Below are 16,912 nucleotides of genomic sequence, written 5' to 3' on the forward strand. Positions count from 1 at the left end.
TTGGTAATGCAGCTGCTAAGGTTATCTACGAAGGAATGGTTACCGTCGGGTGGGCGATAGCAAACTCCTATCAGTATCTTGCCAGAACATGAGTAGCATGCCATCATCATCATCATCACCAGCCTGTCTACGCCCACTGCAGGGCAAAGGCCTCTCCCATTATTCTCCAATTACCTCGGTCCTGTGCCAACTGTGACCAATTTATCCCCGCAAACTTCTTGATCTCATCTGCCCATCTAACTTTCTGCCGCCCCCTGCAGCGCTTGCTTTCTCTAGGGATCCACTCTGTTCCCCTTAATGACCAGCGGTTATCTTGCCTTCGCATTACATGCCCTGCCCACGTCCATTTCTTCTTGTTAATTTCTACTAATATGTCTTTAACACCAGTTTGCTCCCTGACCCACTCCGCTATCTTCTTGTCCCTTAATGTTACACCTATCATTTTCCGCTCCATTGCCCGTTGAGTCGTTCTCAATTTAAGTTGAACCCTCTTAGTGAGCCTCCAAGTTTCTGCCCCGTAGGTGAGTACCGGTAAGATGCAGCTGTCATACACTTTCTTCTTCAACGACAATGGTAGGCTGCTATTCATTATCTGAGAATGTCTGCCATATGCACCCCACCCCATTCTGATCCTTCTAATTATCTCTGTCTCATGGTTGGGATCTGGGGTCACAACTTGGCCCAAGTATATATATTCGCTTACCACTTCCACTGCCTCGCCATCTATCTCAAACTGCTGTGCTGTCCCGAGGTTATTGATTATTACTTTAGTTTTCTGCATATTAATTTTCAGGCCCACGGTTCTACTCGGTTCGCCCAGTGCGGAAAGCATGCTTTGCAATTCGTCCCCCGAGTTACTTAGCAAGGCAACGTCATCAGCAAATCTGAGGTTACTGAGGTATTCTTCATTAACCCTTACTCCGACCTGTTCCCAATCCAATGTTCTGAATACTTCTTGTAAGCATGCTGTGAATAACATTGGAGAGATTGTGTCTCCTTGTCTGACACCTTCCTTATCGGTATTTTACTGCTCTCCCCATGGAGGGTTATGGTAGCTGTAGACCCATTATAGATATCCTCTAGTATTCTTACATAATGCTCATCTACCCCCTGGTTCCGTAATGCCTGAATGACTGCTAGGGTTTCGACAGAGTCAAATGCTTTCTCATAATCTATGAAGGCTATATATAGGGGTTGGGTATACTCAGCGCACTTCTCTATCACCTGATTGATCGTGTGAATATGGTCCATTGTTGAATAACCTTTACGGAACCCTGCTTGTTCTTTAGGTTGACTGAAATCTAAGGTTGCAGAGATTCGGTTAGCGACTACCTTGGTAAATACCTTGTAGACGACTGACAGTAAGCTGATCGGCCTGTAATTTTTCAAGTCCTTCATGTCGCCTTTCTTATGGATTAGGATGATGTTCGCGTTCTTCCAAGATTCCGGTACCATTGCGGTCATTAGGCATTGCGTATACAGGTTTGCCAGTTTTTCAAGTACAATTTCTCCGCCATCCTTCAAGAGGTCTGCTGTTATCTGATCCTCACCAGGTGCTTTGCCCCCTTTCATTTCTTTCAAGGCCTTCCTTACTTCTTCAGTCGTTACTGGTGGGATGTCTTTCTCCTCTGAACTACTGTCTCGTTCGGCATTATCCTGTATGTCCCGGCTACTGTACAGATTCCTATAGAACTCCTCGGCCACTGTGACTATTTTATCCCTATTTGTGATGACATTGCCTTGCTTATCCTTAAGTGCATACATCTGATTTTTCCCCACGCCAAGACGTCTCTTTACTGCTTTCAGGCTACCTCCGTTCTTTACATAGTATTCGATCCTCTCCATATTATACCTCCGTATGTCAGCTGTCTTGCGGCTATTGATTAACTTCGAGAGCTCGGCAAGTTCTATTCTGTCAGCTGCGGTAGAGATTCTCATGGTTTGCCGTTTCCTGATTAGATCTTTCGTCTCCTGTGAAAGTTTACCAGTATCCTGTCTAGCCATAGTGCCCCCGACTTCTACTGCACACTCCGTGAGAATGCGTGTAAGGTTGCCGCTGGCTTCCTGTGTCGTAAGCTCGGCTTCCTCGTTAAGGGCGGAATATCGGTTCTGCAGCGCGATCCTGAAATCTTCTACTTTACGTCTCACTGTTTGCTCATTTATCGGCCTAATTCGAGATCTTACCATACGGTGGTCACTACACCTTACCCTTCCGAGCACTTCCACATCCTGCACGACGCCAGGGTTATCGCATAATATGAAGTCTATTTCATTTTTGTGCTCCCCATTCGGGCTCCTCCAGGTCCACTTCCGACTCTCCCGTTTGCAGAAGAAGGTATTCATTATGCGTAGGTTTTTCCGTTCTGCAAACTCAACTAGTAGGTCCCCCCTGCTATTTCTACAGCCCATACCATAGTTCCCAACTGCCTTGTCTCCAGCCTGATTCTTGCCTACTTTAGCATTGAAGTCCCCCATAACTACAGTATATTCATTTTTACTTTAGCCATTGCCGCTTCCACATCTTCATAGAAGCGTTCCACTACTTGGTCGTCGTGGCTGCATGTGGGCGCGTAGCCCTGCACCACATTGAGCTTGTACCTGTTATTGAGCCTAATTACAAGACCTGCTGCCCTTTCGTTAATGCTATAGTATTCGTCTATGTTGCCAGCTATGCTTTTATTGACTAGAAATCCCACTCCCAGTTCTCTTGTGTCCTCTAGACCACGGTAACATAGGACGTGTCCATTTTTCAGCACCGTAAAGGCTTCGCCTGCCCTCCTAACCTCGCTAATCCCTATTACATCCCATTTAAAGGGACACTGAAGTGATATGCAAACATTGCGGGATTACTAGCTCAAATTGTAGTCCGGAGTCCCCAGGCCATGTTTCGACCACTCTAGGCGCGTTTACGCGATTTTATTTAGTAGAAAAACTAATTCGAAAACGCTGTCCTCCTCCCTTTACGCTCGCCCATTTTCTGTGGCGTTTTCGTGTGACGTCAGGAGGGGATGAGCTGGCAATTGGCTGCGCCACGGCTGCGCTACTACACGGCTCCCCGGCCGACAGAGTCAGTCGGCCCAGCGTTTCGTCCGCCGGCCGCCGGCGGGTCGTCGCAATCAAGGAGGTTAAAAAAAATGGCTTGGTCGCAATTCGTTCGCTTAGTTGAAACGAAGCCAGGACACGTTTGTGAATGGAAGAATGTGCCTTTCTTTACTTGGTTTGTTTGTACACTGTATCTAGCTCCAAGTCAAGGTCGCTTCGCACAAGCGCTGCACATGCGACGCTTCGCTGACTGGTACGCCAGTAGGAAAATATAAGGCCTCTTGAAGGCGGGAGAAGAGTCAGCGAAGTCAATATAGGTACTAAGCAAATAAAATCAACTGATAGTTTTACCGTACAGCGTAAAACTAGGGCGCGGGAAGCACTTTTTTGCGCTGGGCGAACAAGCACAGCGGTCAGCAGCACTACGCATCTGCGAACGCTTTTCCGTCTACGAAATGCAATTGCTAGACGTGAGCTACTGTGGAAACTCGGGCGACGCTTACTGCACGATCGCAGTACAACAAATAGTCACCTAAGCGGCTTGAAATGCCAAAACTAAATAAAAGTGTAAACCGGTTGTACAATATATACCTATATTAGCAAGGCATTCGCGTCCCGCTCCGTGGCCTAGCGGTCTGGGGCGCTAGGAATTCACCGCAAATGTTTTGCGAGTCACGAGTTCGAATCCCTGCGGGTACGTGCTGCTTTTTTTGTAAGTTAACTTTTTTGTTTTCCGCCGATGTTTTCTATATTGAGTTCACCTTTTTTTGGGCCGCAACGTTCATGGCTACACGAACTAGTTCACAAAACGCGCGCAGGCTGGCACTGGCGCGCTAGCGAGTTCTCGTTGGCGTGCTGTTGCCATAAGCACCGACTGCTTGCAGGCAGTGGGCACAGGCTAGAATGAACAGACCCTTGGCCTGGTGCGAACACGCTTTTTACGATACAGGCATGAGGGAGGCAAGCTCCAAATATGGGGGAAAAGCGCATGACATTTGGGCGTCTGCGGGTATGCGGAGGGCGTTCATGCACTGCGTAGGTCTCGGCTAGTGAATGCTACGACTACAAGCCGTCCTGGGAGGCTTATCTTGTGCATTTTACAGCCGACAACATGGCAGAAGCGCGGTACGATGATTACTGAGATATTGAGAATGCCCATCCAACAAAGCCATTGGTTATGTTTTACAGAACCGAAACCGAAACCGAAACTTGTGTGATTGCTAACCTTGGGCATCGTCCAATCACGGCGCCCCTCCTCCCAACGTCACAGCCTTAGTTGGTGCGGCCGCCGCAAACCGCGCATGGTAGTTTTTCTTCTTTCGCGCTTTGTAAAATAATTACCGATTTGTCAACCGGATAAACGATGAAAGCCAGTCTACGCAGTCCAAGCAAAAAAGGGAGCTTGACAAATTCACTTCAGTGTCCCTTTAATGGCCTCTAATTCCTCAAACAACACCTCGAGACTTGCTTCGCTAGATAAGGTTCGCACGTTAAACGTTGCCAGGTTCAGATTCCATTGGCGGCCTGTCCGGATCCAGGGATTCTTAGCACCCTCTGCTGCGTCACAGGTCTGACCGCCGCCGTGGTCAGTTGCTTCGCAGCCGCTGGGGACTGAGGGCCGAGGGTTAGTTGGCGTATTCATGAGAGTAGCATGTGGCCCAAACTATTTCTAGTGGCGAGTCAAAATGAACGGCATTCGATGCAAGACTGTTCCTTATAGCCAGCAAAACACCGCCTCCTTTTCGGCTAGCGCGGTCTTTACGATATATGTTGTCTGCATTTTTATCAATGAGAATCTCTGAGTCAAGGACGTCCGTGCAAAGCCATGTTTCGGTGAGGGCGAGAATGTTGGTGCAACTGTCTTCCAAGAAGGATCTGTCATGGTGGCGTTTTGGCTGTAAGCTACGGATGTTAGTGTACGCAAGTGCGATCAGCGGTGCGGAGAGACAAGGCGCATTTTTCTGCTGCGTATGGTGTGACGAGGCTCGATTTAGCTAGGCCGGAGGTGAAGTGACAGATGGCGTGACGGGTGCAGCGAGGGGGTGAAACACTGTACTGGCAGGTGGTGTAACGGAAGGAACCCCTAAGATGACAGAATCTGTGGCCCTATCGTAAATGTATTTTTCGTTATCTACATGCAGCTTCTCGACAGACAGTTTCCATGATTTGGTTAACGACTTGGTGAATTCTAATCCATAAGAAAGGCGACATGAAGGACTTGAAAAATTACAGGCCGATCAGCTTACTGTCAGTCGTCTACAAGGTATTTACCAAGGTAATCGCTAACCGAATCTCTGCAACCTTAGATTTCAGTCAACCTAAAAAACAAGCAGGGTTCCGTAAAGGTTATTCAACAATGGACCATATTCTCACGATCAATCAGGTGATAGAGAAGTGCGCTGAGTATACTCAACCCCTATATATAGCCTTCATAGATTATGAGAAAGCATTTGACTCGGTCGAAACCCTACACTCTAAACTTTTTTCCACCCATATACTCCCTAGAGGTTCTTTTTCGCCTGTCCTCTAGTGATCCTCCTTGTAGGAGTTTTTTTACTACATGGAACAGGGAGGTTTTGTTTACCCCCTCAAAACAGGGTGTTTTTAGGTTATAGAAATTAGGTGGTTAGGGAGTGTTAAGAAATGTTAGGGAGAATTTAAGGAGATCAAAATGGAGTACTCTTTACTTCCTCAAGGCGTTTTTAAGTGATGTTTATGGACTTTTTAGGCGGTTGAATAGGAGCCTATTATGGCTCCCTTGGGAAGTACTTATGTTATTTTAGGGGCGTTTTGAGGAGGTTCAAGGGAAGCATTTACTTCTTTTGAATGGAGTTTTACGTTTTGTAGGCCTCGCGAGGGGAGTTTTTAGGAGGTTCAAGGGAAGAATATATTTCTTTTGAATGGAGTTTTGCAAAGTTGGGGCGGTTTTGTAGGCCTTCCGAAAGGAGTTTTTTCAAGGCCACAAGGGAGAGTTTCTAGTTCCCTGCGGGAGTACTGATTTCACACGGTTTTGCTCGGTTTCAGGTTTATTTCAAAGGAACTTTCGTATACAAATTTACATGGTACATGGTGTACACAAGGAGGCTCCGAAATAAAAACTTAGGGCGACCTCCTATAAGAAAGCAAAAATGTTAAATTGCTAAAAACACGCCAGTTAGGAATGGAAGACAGCAATAGAATGCTAGTTGAACAAACCGTAGAATCAATATTACTACAAAAACTGGAAATACGCGAAAAACAAAGATAGGCGCAAACACAACCACATGGTAACTGAAATCATTATATAATAATAGCGGATTGAGAACGCGTCAGTACTTATCAGAACTTATCAGAACGCATCAGCACTCAGTACACAAAGTGAAAAAAATGGTTGCAGTGGTTTACAACAACAAAGAAATTTCAGTTGGTGGTGAAATGAGCGATCTGTGTGCTAGTTGAACAAACTGTAGAAACAATATTACTACAAGAACTGGAAATACGCGAAAAACAAATAGGCACAAACACAACGGCATGGTAAGTGACATCATTATATAATACTAGAGGATTGAGAACGCGTGAGTACTTATCAGTACGCATCAGTACTCAGTACACAAAGTGAAAAAAATGGTTGCAGTGGTTTACAACAACAAACAATTTTTTCAATTGGTGGTGAAATGAGCGAGAGCTGTGTAACGATTTGATATTGAAAGGTAACGAGCATTTTGTAGATGGTAAAGGGACAAGAGATAAATGATGTAGGAGACAGACAGCAATGAGATGGCTATGGATAAATGAGTAATATAAAGAACGAGAAATATGCTGCGAAAAATACCAGTGCGATTTGATAAAGACACAAATGCGCCAAGAAAAGTGACCCAGTCTGAGGGGTTAATTGCAAGGATATAGAACAGAATGGGTGGTATCGCGGCAGCTTCTTCAGAGTGAGAAGAAAAAGCCATGTAATTCGTGTTTTTCCGATAATTTTGAGTTGATTCATTTGGCACCAGCTGCCAACATTATTTAGATAATTGTTTCAAGTTATATTAGTTGGTTAATATTATTGCTTCACTAAAAGATAGCGGTAATATCAGCATACAGAAGGGCCCATCAAATATCCCCTGTTCAGTAAAAAAAAAACGTCAGAAACATAATACGAAATTCTTTAAACTACTATCCAATGATTACAGGATTGAAAACAAATAAAATATTGGTGAAAGATATTGATGCGATAAAAGTTAATTAGTTCTAAATCCTTCACACGTGGTTTGGTGCTGGCAAGGTCCAGAAAGGCATGTTCCACAAACGTTAGAGCTCTGTGTGCCTTCTTGGGATATTGAATGTTGAAAACCCAGAACGATGCAAACAGACTACACAGTCCTCCCAGTAAAGATGATGCAGTCAAGACACTCTGGCCATCGATGCGGAGGCTAATTTCCCCGTTCGCGGAATGCAGGCAGGGAGTCAAAGGAACATCTACCTGAAAAAGCAAAAAAGAAAAAAAATGCCCCACATGTAAAATTCAAGACACACACTATGGTTAAATGAACTTAATAATTCGGTACAGTAATAAAATTGTTATGCCAGGTTCCCTGCGAATTTCAGTACTTAAATTACGAATGCAAAGGCTTCATAAAACCAAGTGCCAGTACATTAACCATCGTGGCTTTTGCAGCAATAAAAAAGATATTACTTCCACACAATCTACTCGAGCACAACTTTAAATGACAGTGAAGTTAAAATGCAAGTCTCTCTAGGTTGATAGATTAGCTCACGGAGAACACTATTATACCCCTCTTACACCTGGCATTTTTTTAAAAATAAGGTTGAAACTAGCAAAAACACATTTTCACCGGAAGGGCTTAAGTGGCCTGACGCGCACAACTTCTTTCTTGGCTGCCGCTGGATGGTGCTACTCGTCCATACTTGTAGTGGCAGCACCGCTTTCCAAGGGAGCATGCGAGCTACGCATGAGAAAATCGTTCGACGCCAAAACTTGCGAGGCCTCAAAAGGCCAATGTTTTTCTTCAGTGAAGCGTAAATACTGATCACAGGTCCAATGGAGAAACATTTTGCTTAGTGGTCTCGAACGGCAAATGACAGGGGAGTTTGGGGAAGCATGAGCGATTTGACCGGAACTGACCAAACTGCTTGGTACGTGGTAATGTTGTATTCAGTTGCTTGTGTGCTGCTATTAATCACCGCTGCTTCACTTGCTTCCGGTTTATCCTGATGCACACAGCGACTGCAGTCGTGTTTGCGTCACGTTTGATGAGCAGTTGAACAGCGATTTCTCAGCACTTAAGGCATCTTGGCACTAAATCAATGCTGAAATGGCTATGCGGAGGTCCGACTTCCGTTTGAAATCAACTTGCTGGTTGTCTTCAATGACCCTTTAACAACAAGTTACCCTTATGCCTCATCACTGCAACCGATTGTTCCTCCGTGTGGTGCAAAGTGTGTTACTGCGAGTATTTTCAACGTGAAACGAACCGTTTCTGTGATTTCTAGGACTGATTCTGCTATTAATTACTGCAGTGACAACAAGCTATGAAAGAAAATCCCGCCATCTCCACAAAGTGAATGATGATGAGAGGGGCGAATCTAAAATGCTTATCAGCAGACAATGTGACGCAGTAAGTGCAAGCTGGTTTCATAGTGTGTGCATTGACATTACGATATGGCCCCCTGGCAGAACGATGCGCTGCGCGAGATTTTGCCGTACCTAAAAGGACAGGCAACTCATTTTTACGGAGTATAGGATCTGTAAAAGGGTTGCGAGTTGGGCGAGTTGGTAATTATGCATTGCGAAAAATAAACTGCGCGCAAATTAACGAGGACAAGAACACATGAAGACGCCACAAGCGCACACTCGCAACTAGTTTATTATTGCACAATTCAAAGCTTTATATGCCCAAGCGCCCAATTGCCGCGCCCCCAATGCGTCACAGTTCTCGGCGCACTCAGCCGAAAATACTAAAAAACCGTAACAAAACCACAAAACGAACTTTGAGGCGCACGAAAGGCGAAAAATCAGCAAAGATAACCGCATCATACATGGATTAGGACCCCCCTCCCACCCCCAACACGCATTCCCAGAAGCAGCACCGAAATAACGCTCAATGTGCGTCTAAATATGCGACTTCTCGATTAAGCAGGGCGATAGAGGGACGACTGACACATTCGGAACCAGCTTTTCTGATGTGGCTGGCTTCTACAATTTCTCGCGTTTGCTGGTTCTTATGTCGCAAAAGGATGGCTGTGCGCTCAAACACAGGGACACAATCAGGTCTGCATGCGTGGCAATGAGAAGATAAGTGGCTGAGGTCACGTTGAACAATGAAAAAAAATATACGGTACTTTTAGACGTCGTACGCTCGAGTTTGTGACAACGTACCCGTGTGCGGCTCTGTCCTGAAGTTCGGAGAAATGCAGGCGGGTTGTGTTATATTTCTCGTCTCGCATTACGCTTTCTTTTATATATTAGCGCCCTCTTTCCCGATCTCTCTACCTTCCTTCCCGCTTCCGTCTGACTGCGCTGATTTTCGCCAGCACGAAGTAACCGTCACGTTGCTTTGAAACGACGCCACGCGCGACAAACGATTTTACCTCGAATGCCCTGTTACAAACCGGCCTACAAAAGAATGCGAACGCATACCCCAAAACCCACAAACAAGTAAAATAATACGAGTGTGCGCTTTTTTCTTTGCCCGTGCGTGTACGGGCTGTGAGCGGCACGGGTACCCGGGTACTTCGCTGTTAACCCTATCCAAACGTTTGACAAACGCATCGACTGATGAAAGACCACTTACCAGCGAGCTGTCCACACCTGTCGCCGTATCCGAATGCTGTTTGCGGCCGTTCCTCGTGTGACAGGGGCACATGAAAATCTTTCCACCAAATGGCACTACTAGTCCTCCACAAATAAGAAAAAACGACGGCCCAAGGCGAGGCTTGAAGCTCCGGCCGCGCCGAGTCACCGGCCGCGCTGCGTTGATAGCACAGAGGCTGTTTACATCCGGGCAGCCAGTCGTGCCGCCAGGGCAAGTTGAGTCGCTGCAGTCGGATGCGTTGGCGCGCTGGCACGAGAATTTAAATCGTCTATGTATGCGCAAGCAAGCGAAGCAGATGAACATTGCAATTGTTTGAAACGGCGAGAACTGCCTCTTCGTTAGCAGGAGTTTGACAACACCTATCGCCAAAATAAACAGATTGAGACAACACGGCCGCGCTCTCTGCCTGTGATCGCGCTGGTTGAAGCATCTATACGGGTGTACGTACGGTATTGGTTTTGTAGCTGCGTGCAACCGTCGCGTCCTGCTTACTCGTTCTAATTAGCATTAGGCCATGGTTGAAGTGCTGGTGCACGGAGACAACAAAAGACTAACATGGCGACCGCCCGCTTAAGATGATGACCTCAGACAGGGCGTTTATTGTGGACGTGGTAGTATACAAAGAACCGAACGCCATCTCACAAATGGTGTTAAGTCGTTCTAAATCCTCACTTTTGCTACCCGGATGGGCAACGGTACTACCATGGAGGTTCGTCCACTTCTTTAAATCATGCCTAGGGAGTACATTTTTAAGTGCACTTTATAAGCGACCCCAAACCATCCACCGCCGGCGTCGGCGGCGGCGTCCGCAGTGCTCCTCTGTAAAGAAACAGCATCCGGCGCCAGGTTTCGATCCGCGGACTTTGCGGCCGCAGCGCGACGCTCTACCGACCAAGCCACGGACGCGACGTGATATCAGCGTTAGTGACGCGCCTTATATCTTTAACGCATTCAAACTACGTCGTCAGCGGCATGCGTTGGCGACTCAGCGGCGTTATAGCAGCTTGATAACTGCGTAGTGTACACGTGATACTACAAACCCGATGGAAGAGATGGAAGAGAAGGCGGCGAGGCGGTGGGCTGCGGGGGCCGAGCGCAAGCGCCGCAAGCGGGCCGACAACCGTGCATTCGCACTTTCACATTCTCCCCCTTGGGGAAATGCGGGGGAATGTTTTGCTATAGGTACTTTTCAGGGCACATTACTTGATTAAAACTCCATTTCCGGCTAGTTTGCGTTTACAGTGTAGCAGCCATTCAGACATTACGGAACCAGGGGGTAGATGAGCATTATGTAAGAATACTAGAGGATATCTACAATGGGTCCACAGCTACCATCATCCTCCATAGGGAGAGCAGTAAAATACCCATAAGAAAGGGTGTCAGACAAGGAGACACAATCTCTCCAATGTTATTCACAGCATGCTTACAAGAAGTATTCAGAACGTTGGATTGGGAACAGGTGGGAGTAAGGGTTAATGGAGAATACCTCAGTAACCTCAGATTTGCGGATGACGTTGCCTTGCTAAGTAACTAGGGGGACGAATTGCAAAGCATGCTTTCCGCACTGGGCGAACAGAGTAGAACCGTGGGCCTGAAAATTAATATGCAGAAAACTAAAGTAATGATCAATAACCTCGGGACTGCATAGCAGTTTGAGATAGGTGGCGAGGCAGTGGAAGTGGTAAGCGAATATTTCTACTTAGGCCAAATTGTGACCCCAGATCCCAAGAAGAAGAAGAAGAAAAAAGAACGGGAAGGCTGGGAGGTCAACCAGGTGTAAAGCCCGGTTTGCTACCCTGCACTGGGGGAATGGGGTTCAGGGAATAAAAAGGGGGGGAGACGAGGAAGAGATAGGAGTGGGAAAGCGCGCACTTTAGTCCCGTTTCGGGCACTATAGTCTTTCACGCAAGTTCGTTTCACTCAGGAAACGTAAAAGGGCTTTCGTCGCCTTCTGCGAGGTCGATGGTGAAGACCGATGACTTAAAATAGTTTCCACCGTAAATGGTCGATTGTCCAATCGGCTCAGCGCGGTGGCAAGCACGCTCCTCTCCGACGAGTATTCGGGGCAGCGACACAGCACATGTTCTATAGTCTCTTCCGCCCCGCAGGCGTCACAGTGTGCGCTGCTGGCCATCCCGATGAGGAAGGAGTAGGCTTTAGTGAAGGTCACTCCCAACCACAGTCTACAAAGTAAAGTTGACTGGGGTCGAGACAGAACCATGAGGCAGAGATAATTAGAAGGATAAGAATGGGGTGGGGTGCATATGGCAGACATTCTCAGATAATGAATAGCAGCCTACCATTGTCGCTGAAGAAGAAAGTGTATGACAGCTGTATCTTACCGGTACTCACCTACGGGGCAGAAACCTGGAGGCTCACTAAGAGGGTTCAACTTAAATTGAGAACGACTCAGCGGGCAATGGAGCGGAAAATGATAGGTGTAACATTAAGGGACAAGAAGAGAGCGGAGTGGGTCAGGAAGCAAACTGGTGTAAAAGACATATTAGTAGAAATTTAGAAAAAGAAATGGACGTGGGCAGGGCATGTAATGCGAAGGCAAGATAACCGCTGGTCATTAAGGGTAACAGAGTGGATCCCTAGAGAAGGCAAGCGTTGCAGGGGGCGGCAGAAAGTTAGATGGGCAGATGAGATCAAGAAGTTTGCGGGGATAAATTGGTCACATTTGGCTCAGGACCGAGATAATTGGAGATTAATGGGAGAGGCCTTTGCCCTGCAGTGGGCGTAGATAGGCTGGTGGTGGTGGGGGTGAATTCAAGCAATTGTTTTCTTGCTTGTCTAGTCGGGAAGGAAAAGTCTTCGCTGATAGAGAAGGTTGTCCCCTTCAATTTATGGGCTGAGGAAAGAATGGTTTGTTTGTCTTTGAAAAAAGTCATTTTAGCAATGATAGGCCTATTCTTATCCGCATTGAACCGACCTATTCTGGGCACACGCTCAAACTGCGCACCAGTGACAGCAATCTTAAGTTTGTCTGCACAAAATTTGATTACTTTCTTTCCGGACGCAGTCCCATCTTCTTTCACATCCTCTATAAGTCCGTAAAACAGCAAGTTAAAGCGTCGTAGCCTGTTTTCGGAGTCCTCACACCTTGAAGTAATTTTTTGTAGGTGGTCGGCAATATCAAGCGTAGTCCTATTTTGCTGTATCGTGGAAGTACCCAAGGTGAGGAGTTAGATTCCAGATTAGAAATTGTTTAAGCAATGCTCTTGATATCGTTTTTTATTGTTTCCTGTGTGTTCTTAAGCGTCTATACATCGGCCAAAACTGAAACACGTCCTGTTTCAAGCTTGCGAATGGCTTCCAAGGCGCAATCAAACGCTTCTGCAATCAAACGCACGACCCTGTATATACAGGGCGATCACAATTAAGTCGGCAGTTAAAGTGTTAATAATTGATGTCTCGGTGGCTTAATTAACTAGAAATTAATGATTAACTTTTTATTAGCTGCATTAAGAATTCACGTTTGTATTGAACAGATACACGAAATCTTGTTTCTACGCATTTTCCTTTGGCAGAATTCTCTTGGCGCATTCGTACTCCGCGATATCGAATTGCGAAGTTTACTTGCCGTTCGCATGATTCAGCGTGCTAGACAGTGAAGCGCGGCGCAAATCTCCTACCTTTTGCGACGTGCCTGCTGTGTATGGAGTTTAGATTGACAGCGGGGTGAGGGCGTGCGTAAAATTGATAACTCTCGCCCTTTCACTACTGGCTGGCGTCATCAAGATCTGCAGTACTCGGAGCCGCTATAGAAACCCAGAACAAAACGGAGGAGCTTCGCACCAGCCGTAACTGTGTAACCTGCGTAATCATGCGAACAGCAATTAAACTTTGTAGTTCCATATCTCGGAGTACGTATGCGCTGGAAGAATTCTGGCAAATGAAACTGCAGAGAAGCACGAATGCGTCTTACTTTTTAAAAGAAACATGCCTGCTTACTGCAGCCACTTAAAAGCAAAATATTTATTTTAGGTTCACCGATATTCGTTCACCGATATCAATACTTACCACATCATTCTGTGTTCTCCTGGACGCATAACCTTACTGCGGAGGTGGTGTTCATGTAAAGCTAGCGCCTAAATTAAAAAAAAAAAAAACCAGTCGACTTCATTTTGATTACCCTGTATAGTTTGCTCTCGTTCCGCTTGCGCGTGGAGTGATTCGAAGTAAAGATATTGTTATACGCAGGAGTGGGGAGTGCCATTTTTTTTTGGCCCTTCTATTCATCCAGCGGAAGACACCACAAAAATGGGCTGTGCTCTGCGACTCGAGGCGCATTTTTCATGCATCCAGTCTGCCCTTCGCCGCGGGCAATACGAACAATTTGTGGCTAAAATCCGTTGCTTATGTGATGTGGCAATCAATCATGGGCATGAGTGTAGAAACTTTATATTCATCATCGTGGCACAGATGCGATAACCATTACTGGTGCCTGTCATCACGGTTGAACAGCTCTTCCTCGAGTTGCTTCGTCCTCGTTGTTTCGCCTTATGTAAATACAACCACCATCTTGTCACCGGAACGTCGCGTTCCTTGGTTTCTCCTGCAATTTCACAGTGATATTGTTTTGCAGTGACTCGAAAGCCACTGCGGCGTTGCTGAAAACATGCGGATATAGACGGCCATGGCGCACACAAAAGTGCGAGATTGGCCTGCATCCCCCTATGACGCACTGATGCAGAAAGGTCGCAGCGGTCCACTGCTAGCGAAGTCACTCCTGCTAAGTAGAACACACCAGCGTTCTCGAACGCTCGTCTTTACTCGTTCGACCCCAATTTGCCACGCCACCTACCTACAAACAGCAACACTCGGACTTCACCTTGCTTTGTCGCCTGTGGCTAGGTGTTGCCTTCACACTTGCTTACTCCCTCTCTATTATCATGTGCAACAGCCCTGCTTGTGATGTGTGTGAAGAGACCAATGTGATGAGACCATTGTGCCATTGTGACCTATTCATAACACTGAGTAAACAGCTTTTCACTACACTCCGCGGGCTCGACGACCAGCTCTTCACAGTAAAGCACAGGCTACTTTCAGTCATAGGCGTTGCCTGTCACACTGCAAAAAGGCTACAAAAGCGTTACTTCGCCCTTTGAACAACACGGGCCTATCTGAACGGTTGTAGGGACATTACTACAGTGCAGCGTCCTACGATCGCCAATTTTGTCAGCGTACCATTCTAGTTTTGCGTATTTTCTTCTTTGTCGGTACATTGTACTGTCTTTGTAGTTACCATGGCCATGCCTTGTGTTTGTCTTATTTTCAACCGGTTTGGCTCTCTTTTATTATGCACCGCTGTCCCTCCTTTGTCTCTCGATTCCTGTATTCCCATCCCCATGTTTAGGACACCCCACCGGATAACCTCCGTCCCTTTCTCTTACTGTTCCTTCCTAACGTAACATTTTTCAAACTTACGCGTACACCTTATTTTAGTGCGTAGCACTAGCATGAGGGGAAGCAAAGCCCAAAAAACGGCCGCTTATCTGCTCCTTTTATTGCAAATGTCGACGAAAAACGATAGTCGACTGGCACCCCTGCCAAGTAAATTACTCCCTTCTGTTTCCCGCTCACCTCAATTGGTGTTCCTCTTTCGTCTCGTTCTTCCCAAGGTAACACGCTAGCGGTTTGCTGAAGTTCATTTAAATTTACCGCGCTCCACTGCTCCAAGTCGGGTATCTCGATACCAACGCTGCCGTACGGCGGAGACGCGTGTGAATTGAGGCACCCTACTACAACGTTCATAGAACCACGTTGCCCTACTCCATGAGCGTTCCAAGCGGAATGTGGATCCTGTCTAGTATAACTTTTGATTGCTATTGCCGTTTGATTTCTTAAATTCCGCAAGGCCGAGGCGCGAGCACCAGCAGGCGACGGTTTTCTGCCGTTGATGTAGTATTTCAATTGCTATCGCAAAAACCAAGCATCCATAAATTTTTTTGTGAAGGAACACTGCAAATATCACTCGTATTGGTTTGCTGCCGTACACTTGCGTAATATCTTGTTCTTGTTGAACAATGTTGAGAAAGAGAAGCATTGGCACCAGTCTTAGACGTTTGGATTTGGCTGTGAGTATAGACCATTTTATTTTCTTCGTCCTGAGAGCTTCAATTTCATCAGTGGGCTGTGATAGCGGCCCTACAATTGGCGCAGTCGACAGGACGATGTAACTGTGCATGCGCAACACAGCGAAAAACATGCTCTCATCTTATAAAAAATAACGAATGAAAAAATTCCCTCGCACTTCCCTGAGGGGGAGAGTGTGTAAGTGCGAATGCACAGTTGTTGATTGCGCGATTACGGTGGATATCGTGATCTTAATGAGTAGTCGAGAGATTACACACACGCACACAACTGTAATGTTCGCGAAAGAGAGATCACACACACACACACAACTAGAAAGAAAGAAAGATGCATTTATTCACAGACACCTATTTGTGTTGTCGTTGTACTTGATTGCTAGAGCGGATCTCAGCTTTGAAATTTCGTGTCAGTACTCCTTTAAGCGGGTGCATTAGCCCTTCTCACGCCCGATTCCTGGCCAATCCCCCACGTGGGTATGTGCCATGTCAGCGGCCAGGCAGCGCGCGCCCATCTCCCCCCGTTGCCAAGGAAGACGACGAGATTACTGGCCAATCCCCCACGTGGGTATGTGCCATGTCAGCGGCCAGGCAGCGCGCGCCCATCTCCCCCCGTTGCCAAGGAAGACGAGGAGCGCGCGCACCCGCAGCTGTTGCTATGCGGACGGCGGCGGAATGCGGACGGCGGCGGACGCTTCAGGCTCGCTTAAGAAGTGCATTCGCACTTAAAAGTTTTATATAAGACTATTGCGCAGCTTTTGTTTGACTTTTGAGGGTGGCTTAATCGAGTCACAGACAGACAGACCGACACATAGACAGAGATACATACAAACAAACAAAATGTTTGCGTTTAAGTAGCCCAAGAATGACTATGGCCTCTAAAACCATCCACTGCTGTGGTTTGGTGGCGTCGCCGGCTTTGTAGCCGGCCGAACGAAAGGAAAAGCGAAGACAGACGGAAAACTA

Source organism: Haemaphysalis longicornis, unplaced genomic scaffold, assembly GCF_048455015.1.
Source record: "Haemaphysalis longicornis isolate Haplotype H1 unplaced genomic scaffold, Haemaphysalis longicornis Haplotype H1 scaffold_3, whole genome shotgun sequence".
In the NCBI taxonomy this organism is placed as follows: domain Eukaryota; kingdom Metazoa; phylum Arthropoda; class Arachnida; order Ixodida; family Ixodidae; genus Haemaphysalis; species Haemaphysalis longicornis.